Raw genomic sequence first — 12,224 nt, 5'->3', positions numbered from 1 at the left:
ATGCAAATTATTTGAGTTGAGTATTGATTGTACTAATTTAAAAATTAAACAGAGAGCTATTGTACTTAATGATGACTACCATTTTGACAGCCGACCCATATCTCTACACCTCCAACTTCGTCACCTCGTGATTTCAATTAATATCGCTGATTGGAGGAGCCTCGTGACGCACACATATGTATAAGTAGGGCTTCTGCTCAAGGTACGAGGAGAACGCTTGTGAGATGGATGCTAAAATAAACCTACCACTTTATATTCCAAAATTTGTCTCATTCCTGTTGCCCCGGCTGCACAAAACAAATAATGTATGAGAAATTACATTTCATATATATATATATATATTATTATTATTATAAGTAAAATTGTAAGAACAAACGAAAAAAGACCAATTTAGGTCAAAATTTTGCGCATTGTGCTGCAAAATTAAGGAAATTAGAATTAGAAAATAAATTTTAGTAAGCTCGCCAAAAAGTTACCAAAAACAGTGGCTCCGAGAAAACTCCAACATAAGCATATTTAGTTGTTATGAAAAGTGTGAAAGAGGAGAAAAAATACTTGAATATTTACAGTTAATAAAAAGCTATATGCTAAACAAATTAGGAAATTTTAACACAGTAAAAAACAAATCAATTGAATGAGGTAAAATAATAGGCTATATGCTAAATAAACAGTAAATTATAAAGCACAGTAAAATACTAATCAATTGATCAAGCTAAAACACAAAAAATATATTAAAATTAAGAAGCGGAAAATGGTTAATTAGCCCAATTAGAAGTTCATTTTGGCTTTTCAAGGCAAATTTTTTAAAATGAACTTCGAACCAAGCTAACTCCATTACATATATATATATATACCATTCTAAGACCAAGCTACAAATTTTACTCTTTAATGTAAATTAATTTAACACTTTCCTTAAAATATAAAATATTTTATTTTACCTTTTTGTATTACTTAAATAAAAGAAAAATACTAAAAACTCGTGGACAAACTATAATCAAGCTTAATTTTACCTGTAGGATATCAGCCGATCCGGATATAGTATTAATAACTCGTGCACAAACTAAAATCAAGTTTAATTATTTTACTGTATGCGATCAGCTGATCCGGATAAACAGAATTCTAGATATATGGAGTTCGGATAAATAGATTTCTGCTGTATTATCAGAACAAATATTTTCCCGTATCTTTTGAAATCACTCTTTCAAGCTCGAATTTGCAGTCTTCATTTCATTATAAAATAATAAATTTAAACTTTTCAAAAATGAGAGCTTGAAAAGAAATCTTTTAATCCTAGTAAAGATGCATTGAATATCAGTCTCCTAACTGTAGAATTAATGACACGTCAGGTGCCTGGAATGAGACTTTGCCCCAGGTCTGAGCGATGTAACATTTTAACGCTATATTGCCCCAAATAAGCGATGAAATCCATGATCATCTTAATCGATTATTAGGTTTGCTGTTTAAGATTTATCATAAATAAGTATATGCTTTAACGAATTATTGGCTTTTTTAACCAGAATCGATTGCATAATTTTTCATTGTAATATAGTTTTATTATACTAAACTAAATATAAATCTGATTTAATTCTTTATAATGCTATATTTTTCAAATGTGGGATTAATAAATTAGAGATCTGGTTAATCCTAAAGTTCCTTGCATACATTTTTGGCCAACTTTAAAAAAAGACATTTGAAAAGTAATAATAATTAAGTTGCACGCAAAATAAAACGAAAGTCCCACTACTAACATAGTGAAGAATGGTTTCTTGCATGTATCTTTCACCAGCCTTATCATGCAAAAGAAATAATATAAACGAAGGAAGATTCCAAGGGGAAAAAAAAAAAAAAAAAAAAAAAAAAAAGAGAAACGCGAACTCTCAAGAATATGTGATCAAGGCAATAACATGTCAAGTTATTATAAAAGAGGTTACGAAATGTACGTGAGAATTCGAGACTATTTAAGACTGGAACATGACATTGGCCCTGATACAAATGTCGAAGTAGAACTTGAGATTCGAACGTGATCAATACATTGAAAGATATCAGAAACAGTGATTTGCCACGCAACGTTCGTGCAAAGAAATAAGAAAAGTATGGAAACGGATGGTAAGTTAATGAATACAAGGTTTCCTTTCTCATAATTTTATGGTGAGATTTTATGATGAGATTCTTGAGATTGAAAAACAGATCTTCGTCTCTTGATATCGACCAAATTATCAATTTAAGCGTTTACTTGCGAATGTTTGCAACTGGGATTATTTATAAAAAGAGATTTAAATTAATTGTTTCTCAGGTTTTTATGTAATAAACTTTTTATTTCCAATTATTTAACTGATTTTTTTCAAATAATTTGAATTTAAAATAATTTAAATAAAAACAGAATAATTTATTTCATCTTAAAAATGTACTACTATTCATTAATTATTGTAAATAGAAATTTTGGGGCATTTCTTATTTCCTCTGAATTTCTTGGCATAAATCTTAAAATAAGTAAAATTTCAAAATAATTACTTTATTATTATTCCATGGCTATCTAGAAATTACATTTATGAACGTGCAATACAAATAAATTGAATATGTAAACAAGTTATTTTTTCCTTTTCATAATTTCATTTCTTTAACTAAATGGGAAAATATATAAAGTAGAAAGAAAAGGCAAAATTCTATCTGCAACTGAATTTCTTAAGTAAAATGTTAAAATTCGAAGTGATTAAAAAGCATATGTATTAAGTATTTTTAGGCATTAATTATCAATTTCTGGAAGAGAGGAATTTCAAAAATATGACTCTTATTTCATTTTATAAGGCTTCGAGTTCCGACATTTAGTAGAATGCTAATTAACGGACCTGTATGTGACAGGAACCTTATGCCAGGGAGATGTCTGTAAAGTCAAATCTTAAATCTTAATTAAAAGAATGTATTTTGTATACAAGGTATTTATACAAAATAAGTAGTTTTATAAAAAAAATCAATGTAACTAAAAACCATTACTTTAAATAAAGTTAAAAAACAAAACCAACAGACTACGAGCTAAAAGGTACAGATAACCAGGGTCGGATAGATTGTCTAAATGGTGCGAGCAACTTGGAAAAGGCACTAATTCCTTTTTTTAAGTTACCTATCATTCGCCAAGGCGTAATAAAATAATTAATATAACACGGCATAAAGATACAAATATACAGGTAGCTTCTTTTGCGTTGAAGATCGCTCACCAAAGTAGAAGGAGGCCCTGACATAAAGGTAGAAATGTGTAGGCACTCTTATGAAGTTCAGTATCAGGAAGAAAGAATCTCTCATTAAGGTAGCTGGGACTCGAATTACATAACTGCATTTTGTTACCGAAACAATAGGAGGGGCTTCCCACATTGGACCAAAAGATTTTCAATAGCTATTTTTGAGAATTAAGCTCTGTTTTATAAGAATTTTGCCGTTGATTTGTAATGGACGAGAAAATTTTGTTGTTTCATTTTATTTGCGGAGGATTTAAAATTGCAGTGGCATACAGGAAAATTTCCATATGTGACTAATTAACTTTCGAAACAATATTAATAACCGTTAGATGCTCAGAAAAATGTCAGAAAAGGAGTTCTTGTTCCACTCCTCACGTTAGCAATGTATATGTATGATTCATATTAAAACAGTAACCATAAGTTTATTTGCGGTATAATGGATTATTTCAAACATAAACGAAATCTGAAACCATCAGCGCAAAATCTTAGCTCGTAAGATAATTTGAATTGTGTTAAACATGCTGCTTTTATATCATAATGCAAGCAATTTGGAATTATCTTAAGCATACTGCTGTGAATATTTTTGTCTGGGCCCTGAATTAATCAAAAGGCTCCCTCAGTGTCCAAATTTCAATCCTATTGAACATATCTGACAAAAAATGAAACACAAGTTTCGAAACCGTTTCTTTAATATAATCATTAAAATAGCAATACGAGATAGGGGGAGAAAAAAACATGCGATGTATTAAAAAAATATAACTGAATCCATCCGGAAAGGTTTAAACCAAGTTTTACAACAAATAGTAATATGTATTTTTCCTTGCTTTTTTTAAAATTTTTTGATTAGATTGAACAGTAAATGCTGTATCAATTTTGTGACATGATTTTTCTACTAAAAAGGACCTTACTATTTGAGCTATTTATTTTATTTTTGATAAACACATTTAGTATAAAAGAACCATATGAGTGTATACACGAAAGAAACTACGCTATATATATGTCATAATGCGTAGAAGAAGACACTGGAACTTTTAACAGCTTTCGGTATCCTTCCTGGCTGAGGGTTGAATGCGTACTGATGAAGATAACAAAACTAGACTTCTACATATCACCAATATTTATTTTCGCACATAAAATCAAAAAACGTCCTTTTTGCAGACAAGATATTTTTTAATCATAATGAGAACACAATAATTTCTTGCACACGGTTTTTAAAAGTACGACTTAAGCATTTTGGACAGGACCACATAAGCGGCGCAGAGCTCTTTGCAGGGTGGAAGCTAGGGAAATGAATGAAGTAATTTCTTGCAAGCGGTATTTAAAGCGACGTAGATGCAATTGCAGAGACAAGCTATGATTGGTTAATTTTAGTTTTAGTTACCTTTTTCAAGCAATGTTATATAACATGGAAAAATCTCGAATTTGGAAGAACAGATTAATTTAGGGGAAGAGCACCAAATCTAGAATATATAATTTTGAGGTCGTTAATTATTTTTAAACAGCTATCGTATTTTGTTATATCTTACAGATTCCCCATTCTTCAAATAAAAGTTTGGGAGAGCAGGGTGGCAGAAAAGCATTAGTGAATTAGCGAAGGAAGAGAAAGTTTATGATATGAAGAAAGACATGAGAAAGCATCAAGGACATAGCCTGAAGATTTCCCTATGACCCTTCATGATTCATGACCTTTTTTTACGAAAGAAAACGAAATACTTAACAGATAATTTACAAGTATTACAACAACAATATAATTTCTAAGTAAACTAAATAATAAATTAACACAAATATGGCTTTTAAAGTCCTCAAGTTGTTAAAATGTCCAGTGTCTTTTGAATGTCCAATGAAAAATTTTTGTAAAGTTTTTGACTATAAAAGTTGCACATTGTAAATGTTCAAATGTTTTTACAATATAAATGCTCAATAACAGTCCTTCAAAGTTTTGTGGATGAATATATTTCCATTATAATACAGATTGATCTGCGAACTCTCATATGGAAGTATAATACTCAGTTTATGATTAATTGCAAAAGTTCTTCTTATTGTGGATACACACATACCTAATACAATAGAAACTTCAATAAAGTAGAAAGTTCCAGATCCGGACTCGTCGGGACTTACACGATTCCGGATTTGGGATTTTTCTGGATATTAGATCATCAGTTTAAATCCAGTCAGATGGCACATAGAAATTATAAAATTAAAAATATGAAATCATGATTAATGAAATAACGAAGCATTTATGATCTAAAGGGTATCAAAATTTACAAAAAAAAAGTTTAATATTTATTTCTTTACTTTATTAAACATTTCTTTCAATGTAAGTTGTTTAAAGCTGCTGCGTTTCTTATGCTAATGCTTTAATTCTGTAGACAGACATAATTTCTTGTTCTGTTATAAAGTTCCATTGTTCTAGTTCAGTAGTTGCTGTGTCAAGAATTCCGACAAACTTATCAATCGAAATTTTTTCGTTTTCAATAACTTTTTTCACTATCGGTAGCGGTATTTTCTGAATCTAGAACCATATTACAGATTGATGATTGGGGCATTGTCATTGCAATGAAAAACTTCATCATCTTCATTTACTGCTTCTCCACATTTCTTTACAAAATCTATTAACTGGAAAATTTGATCTTTAGTTTGCAATATCCGAAAACCTACAAATTTGCGGCTGTTATCATCATCCTTACATTGAAATATGGTAGCTAGCCATAAATTATGCCAAGCAGTTTTTAAAGCATCTGGAAACATTCTCACACGATCTTGCGATGCTACCCACACAGCAGATTTTATGCTATAATATTTCAAAAATTCTTGAATAGTCTTGCCATTATTCAAGAAATTTAACAGGGATTTTAAAAATGCTACTTTATATTTGCATTTCAGAGCATGCACCATTCCGATATCCATAGGCCGAATGATGGACATTCAATTTGGAAGAAAGTCTAATACGGATACATTATCTTTAACTAAAACATTAAGTAAAGTATAAGACTAACAGTTGTCTACAATTAGGACAATTTTTGCGTCATCAGGTAAACCAACCGAATTCAAATGTTGCCGAACCTCGGGTATGTAATGGTTTTCAACCCAAGCATTCATTAATGCTTGTGCCACCCATGTTCTTTTATTTGCACAATATTTAAGTGAAAAACTATCTACTCTTCTAAATGCTCGAGATCGCTTATTTTTTCCGATTACGAAAGGGGTTATACTTGTGCGTTCCTGCAGCATTTGCGCATGCTAAAATTGTTAGTCTCGCTTTGGAATATTTGACACTAAATGGAGCATTTTCTGTAGAGGATGGCAAGGTGTTTCGCCGTACATACTGCCTAAAAAGGCTAGCTTCATCAGTGTTGTAAATTTCTTCTGGAGATAACTTTTCACTATTAATGAGTTCAATGAATTCATCTGCAAATAGTTCAGCAGCTTCAGTATCAGCTGAAGCGTTTTCACCGGAAATTCTTAATTGCCTTATACCATGGCGATTTTTAAATTTAGTTAACCAACCTGTCGAATAAGTGCATTTAGTTTTTAAGTTCATTTTTATGGAAATATTTTAGCTTGAGCCATTAGCATTTGACCCATCAATGTCCCGCCCTCGCTGCGACGCTGTCTGACCCATTCAGTCATCACTTTGCCATAATCTTCACTTTTAGCATAACGAATAATTTCTCTGGTATTCATTGCTAGTGGTATGTCGGCATTCACAAAAAAATTCAAAAAGTTCCTTTTCTATTTTCTTATGTCATATCCAGTTGACATTCCAATGCCATGCTCCTCGCATAATTTTGAGACTAATATATCTTTACCCATTTTTTTGCAGCAATTCCACTTTTTGTTTAATAGACATCGAAATGTGCTTTTACTTTGTAGATCCTGTTGCAGCTCTAGAATTAGAAACTCTTTTCAACATAAACGAAAGCTGAAATTTTAATTTTCATAAAATTGCTTTAATAAAAACAACCTGCAAAAAATAATTGATCTGGATCAAATCAGAACGTTTATGAATAGCGCAATCTGCTATATTGACTGAAATTCCTTGGAATCAGTAAAGTATAATTTTAGACTAGCGTAATAGTGTCCGCTATACATTATTGGCTACGTAGCATGAGATTGGCGACGAAAGACAAAGCTCTTCCGCTAAATTTTCTCTTGTTTCTATCGCGCACTGAGACAGTTAAGCCTGATTGTATTAGTTTAGTTATTTATTATGCTTACGTCTATTTCTTGCACATGCTAAATAGGCTTATTCTGAGGCCTGAATAAATACATTCCCACATATACTTAAGGCTTATCGAGGGCCGGCGCTAGATATCCTATCGCCTGACACAGTCTCCCTAAGTTCTAAATTTTTGCTGGACCTAAATTTTGGATCTCAGTCCTTTCCCTAAATTCCAGAAATATTTTCCTCCCTTAATATTGTTGCTCGGTGCTTCTCTAAATTCCAAAAAATCTTGTCTTTCCTAAATTCTGCTGCCATATGCGGCCATACGAGCTCTGGCGTTTCTATATGAAAAACAAATCAATTTTAATTTAATAGCACTAAATGTAATCTTACCTTTTGGTTTATGAATATCATTAACAAAATCTATTTTTAGCATATGGAAAGAAATGTTTGTTAAATTTTTCCTCGTCAGTATTCCTTAGCGCATTTCTGTAATCATTGCATAGTGTAATGTCAACCTAAAAGTTACTTTTTGTTATTAAATTACTAATATAAAAAATTGTTTGGGCATCCCTGAGTCATTACTCAAATTGTCATGTGTTGATAAATATGCGGTGATGAAAGCAAAATAGAATAAATAATGATTCACCAGGTTGGCGTCAGGGATATAAAATATTAGTAGGTGTAAAATCAACGATGCTTCTATCTAGAATGTTTTGGTTTGAGATACATGCCAAGCAGATACGCAGCTACGGAACCAAATTATTGATCACACAAATTTATGCTAAATTATTGTTTCTTAATTAACGAGGTATTTATTTAGTGCCGAAAGGAAATTAAGAATCGGGATTTTAAACATGTTCTATTTAAGGGGAAAAAATCATGCGCATGTGTAAAGCATGGCGGTTTTGAGGTCCGGATTTTAGATCATTCCGAATATTGGACGTCCAGATCTCGGACTTTACTGTATAACAAAATACGATAGCTGCTTTAAAATTAATTGGCGATTTCAAAATTAACTGTTCTAGATTTGGGGCTCTCCCCTAAATTATCTGTTCTCCCAAATTCAAGATTTTTTTCCATGTTATATAACATTTCTTGAAAAAGGGAACAGAAACTAATTTAACCAATCATAGCTTGTCTCTACAATTGCATCCACTTCGGTATAAGTACCACTCGCAAGAAATGCCATTCCTTTCCCTAGCTTTCACTCTGTAAAAAGCTCTGCGCTGCTTAAGCTGTCATAATTTAATGCGTAGAAGAAAACACTGGAACTTTTTAACAGCTTTCGATATCCGTCATGGCTGAGGGTTGAATTCGTATTGATGAAGATAACAATACTAGATTTCTACAAATCACCAATCTCTATTTTCGCACTTATCAAAAAACATCCTTTTTGCTGACAAGATATTTTTTAATCAATCATAGTGAGAATACGATAATTTCTATGTACACGTTTTTAAAAGAACGACATAAGCATTTTGGATAGGACAGCATAAGCGCCGCAGGGCTATTTGCAGGGTGGAAGCTACGGAAAGTAATGGCGTAATTTCTTGTGAGTTGTATTTATACCGAAGTTGATTTAGTTGTAGAGACAAGCTATGATTGGTTAATTTTTAGTTACCTTCTTCAAGCAATGTAATATGGAAAAATCTCGAATTTGGGAGAACAGATGAATTTAGCACCAAATCTGGAATAGTTCATTTTGAGGTCCCCAATTATTTTTAAAGCAGCTATCATATTTTGTTATATCTTACACATACACACACACACACACATATATATATATCAATTAACCACTTTAGTGCAAATTTCCATATGACGAAAAGTGACGTTCCAAAATCGTGTTTTGGGGGTATCGTGTTTTGGGCAAAGAGAGAAGGGGTAATAAAACAATGTTCTGTCCCATCGAAACGCGATCAGATTAATCGCGCAATTGCCTTCTCTGTCTTTCCGTATGTTCTATCTATGGAGCACAGTTACGTTGCGGCGAATTCCCTGTGCATAAATTCCTGTCAGGGAAGAAGACATTTTTTAAACTTTCATTTAGGCTTTTGCTTGCAGCAGCCAAATGATAATAGTGTTTTCGAAAACAGTCGGTTGAAAGAGTTTTCTAGAGAAACGAAAAATGACAGTCGCAGTCTTAGTGAAATATACTAGTTGAACCCCTATTACCCGAAGTAATTGGAAATACAGCCAGCTCGAGCAATTAAACCTCGGTTAAACTCGAACTCACGTGAATGTTTCTTTTGGAAAGGTTTTTCTGAAATTGATTATTTGAAATTCTGAAAGTATAATAAACTCTTTTACTGCTAAATAAAATTTGATTTCCTTCAGTTAAACAAATAATCCATACAGTAATATTCTTTCGTGATAAAAATATTCATGAAGAACTTAAAATGAACAAATCTCGTCAAAAATGTGTGTAAACTGTAAAATTTTGTCAAATGTCTTACATAAATTTTGCATAAATTAATTTTAAAAAAAGTTCAGTTACTGTTTTTATTTATTTTGTGATTATCTTTCTTTCTAAAACGTGTTTTCCCTACTTTTTGTGTTAATCTTTCTTCCTACAACTCTATCAGTCGCCGTACAATCATGTCAGTTTTTGATCAAAAAGAAATCCATAGAAGAAGCAATCAGGACGTTACTCTAAGGTTAGTGAGTTTTATTCAAAGTTTTAGCACCCATTAGTAACCGAATGGTAAAACCTTTGAAAACTGGTAGTTGAACCCAGGTTCAGGTATCGGCAAAGGAGCTAATGGCATGAGAGATTTTGATATTTTTCCTCGGATGTAAAACTGCAAGCCAGTTTTCTCTAAAAAAGTGCTCCATGAAGGCATTTTCCCTGTTTACACGGGTAGCCATTGGGTACTTTGCTATAATCAAAATAAATCGAAACAAGGATTACAACACAGCTAACTTTTAAATTTTGCGTTTTAACATCATCCTTAACATCACTTCAAATTTGATTGTTTTACCCGAACCTTTTTTTTTTTACAAATGGCGGGCACTTGCCTATTACGGCAATGGCCACTACTAAGGCCAGAAGTGGTAGCCATTTTATTGTGGAGGCACCTAATAGGCGGCCACCGTTACCTCCTATGAAGGGACAGACAATTTTACATCCATGCCTTCTCCGGGATTCGAACCCGGGCCCTTTGGTATCGCAGTCGGGCTTCCCTAATCACAATATCGTCTGGGCGGCTCTTCCCGAACTTTACTGCGAAAGCTTTTTTCGTCACTCAAAACTTGAAAACTTGGTGCCTTATCTTCTACATTTATCCAGGCCGAAACACCATTCTTTTATCCTATGTAACGTGTTTGCGAATTCATTGTCAGTTAATGTTGCTTTCATCTTTAACACATGTAAATAACATTTGTCACCATAATGCTTAACAGCAATACCGTTAAATGATTCGTCACTGGTAAGAGAAGTAAAAAAAAAAAAAATTCATAACTAATAAAAAAAAAAAATTCATGACCATTAGTCATTTTCACGGCAACCTTCCTAAATGTTACGAAATTTTTCCTGTGATTACTTTAAAGTGACTAAACAGAGACATAGGTTCGCCCCCCCCCATTCTAAATATCCTACTCATCGGAACTAGGCTTGCAAAGCATGTTTAATATTGTGATAGCACACATGATTGTTGCTTATTCAAGTAGATATTGGGCAAGACTAGCATCCGACTTCAGGGGCACAGCAATAGTGAGCTGATCTTACGGGCTGTCAGATCTTGAGCTTAAGAACTAATTGAAGTACACTACTGGCCACCGTAAATGCAACACCCTGAAGGAAGCATACAAATAACATGGAATTTACAACATGCATTAACGGAGGTGAGATATGCAAATGATTAGAATTTAAGCGCAGACGCACATCACGCGCGCCTGTAGCGCCACTTCAAAGCGCTATATAAGGCTTGGGGTTTTCGACGATTTCAAGTTCGGCAATTGTGTTTTTCATGTGTTTTTTTCAAAAAAACGATCAATTATGCCTCGTAGTAAACAGCGATCATCGTTTGATCAAGCATCCAAGTTCGACAGCGGAAGGATAGTGGCCTACCGAGAGTGTGGATTATCTTTCTGGGAATTTGGTAGTCGTGTTGGACGAAACCAAACAACTGTAATGCGGATATGTGACCGTTGGATGCAGGAGGGTTCGATCGCATCCACCTCAGTGCACCACTTCCCGTGATGACAGGAACATTGTGGGCATGGCAGTGATAGATCGCTCAGTCACATCACGAACCACAGCTCAGCACATTCAGTCTGTAACGCATCATCCAGTGTCTGCGCGTACCATTCGACTCCGTTTACAGCAGAGTCTTCTAACCGCAAGACGTTCATTGCTTCGTCTACCCTTGACGCAGAACCACAGACGTCTCCGCCGCCAATGGTGCGATGAAAAAAGGATGTAGACGGCAGAATGGAATGAAACTATCTTTACTGACGACTCACGGTTCTGTCTGCAACACTACGATGGTCGGATTCGAGTCTGGAGACACCGTGGAGAGAGGATGCTGAGCAGCTGCGTTATACAACGCCACACTGGTCCTGCACCGGGTATTATGGTATGGGGCGGTATTGGATATCACTCTCGCACTCCTCTAGTATGCATTGCCGGTACTTTAAACAGCCAGCACTACATCTCCGGGATGTTGGATTCAGTTGTCCTTCCTTACCTTTAGTGCTTTACAGCCATATTTCAACAGGATAATGCGCGACCACACGTGACACGCATTGTACAAGGGTTCTGCATCAATCGCCAGATTGAATTGCTTGCCTGGCCGGCTCGCTCTCCGGATCTTTCACCTATAGGAAAC

The 12,224-nt window shown here is 33.8% G+C and overlaps 1 protein-coding gene across 1 annotated transcript in view; it reads right to left on the bottom strand.

Moving 5' to 3' along the window:
- iav (transient receptor potential cation channel subfamily V iav) overlaps positions 1-12,224 on the bottom strand; it is a 105,018-nt gene that overhangs the window by 65,257 nt on the left and 27,537 nt on the right. The gene's annotated exons all lie outside the window — the stretch shown is intronic.

This window comes from Stegodyphus dumicola, chromosome X1, assembly GCF_044657685.1.
Source record: "Stegodyphus dumicola isolate Sdum_Otavi_A_Nest chromosome X1, ASM4465768v1".
NCBI lineage: Eukaryota > Metazoa > Arthropoda > Arachnida > Araneae > Eresidae > Stegodyphus > Stegodyphus dumicola.
The sequence above is the reverse complement of the archived record's forward strand: the minus strand, read 5'-3'. Positions and strand labels throughout refer to the sequence as shown.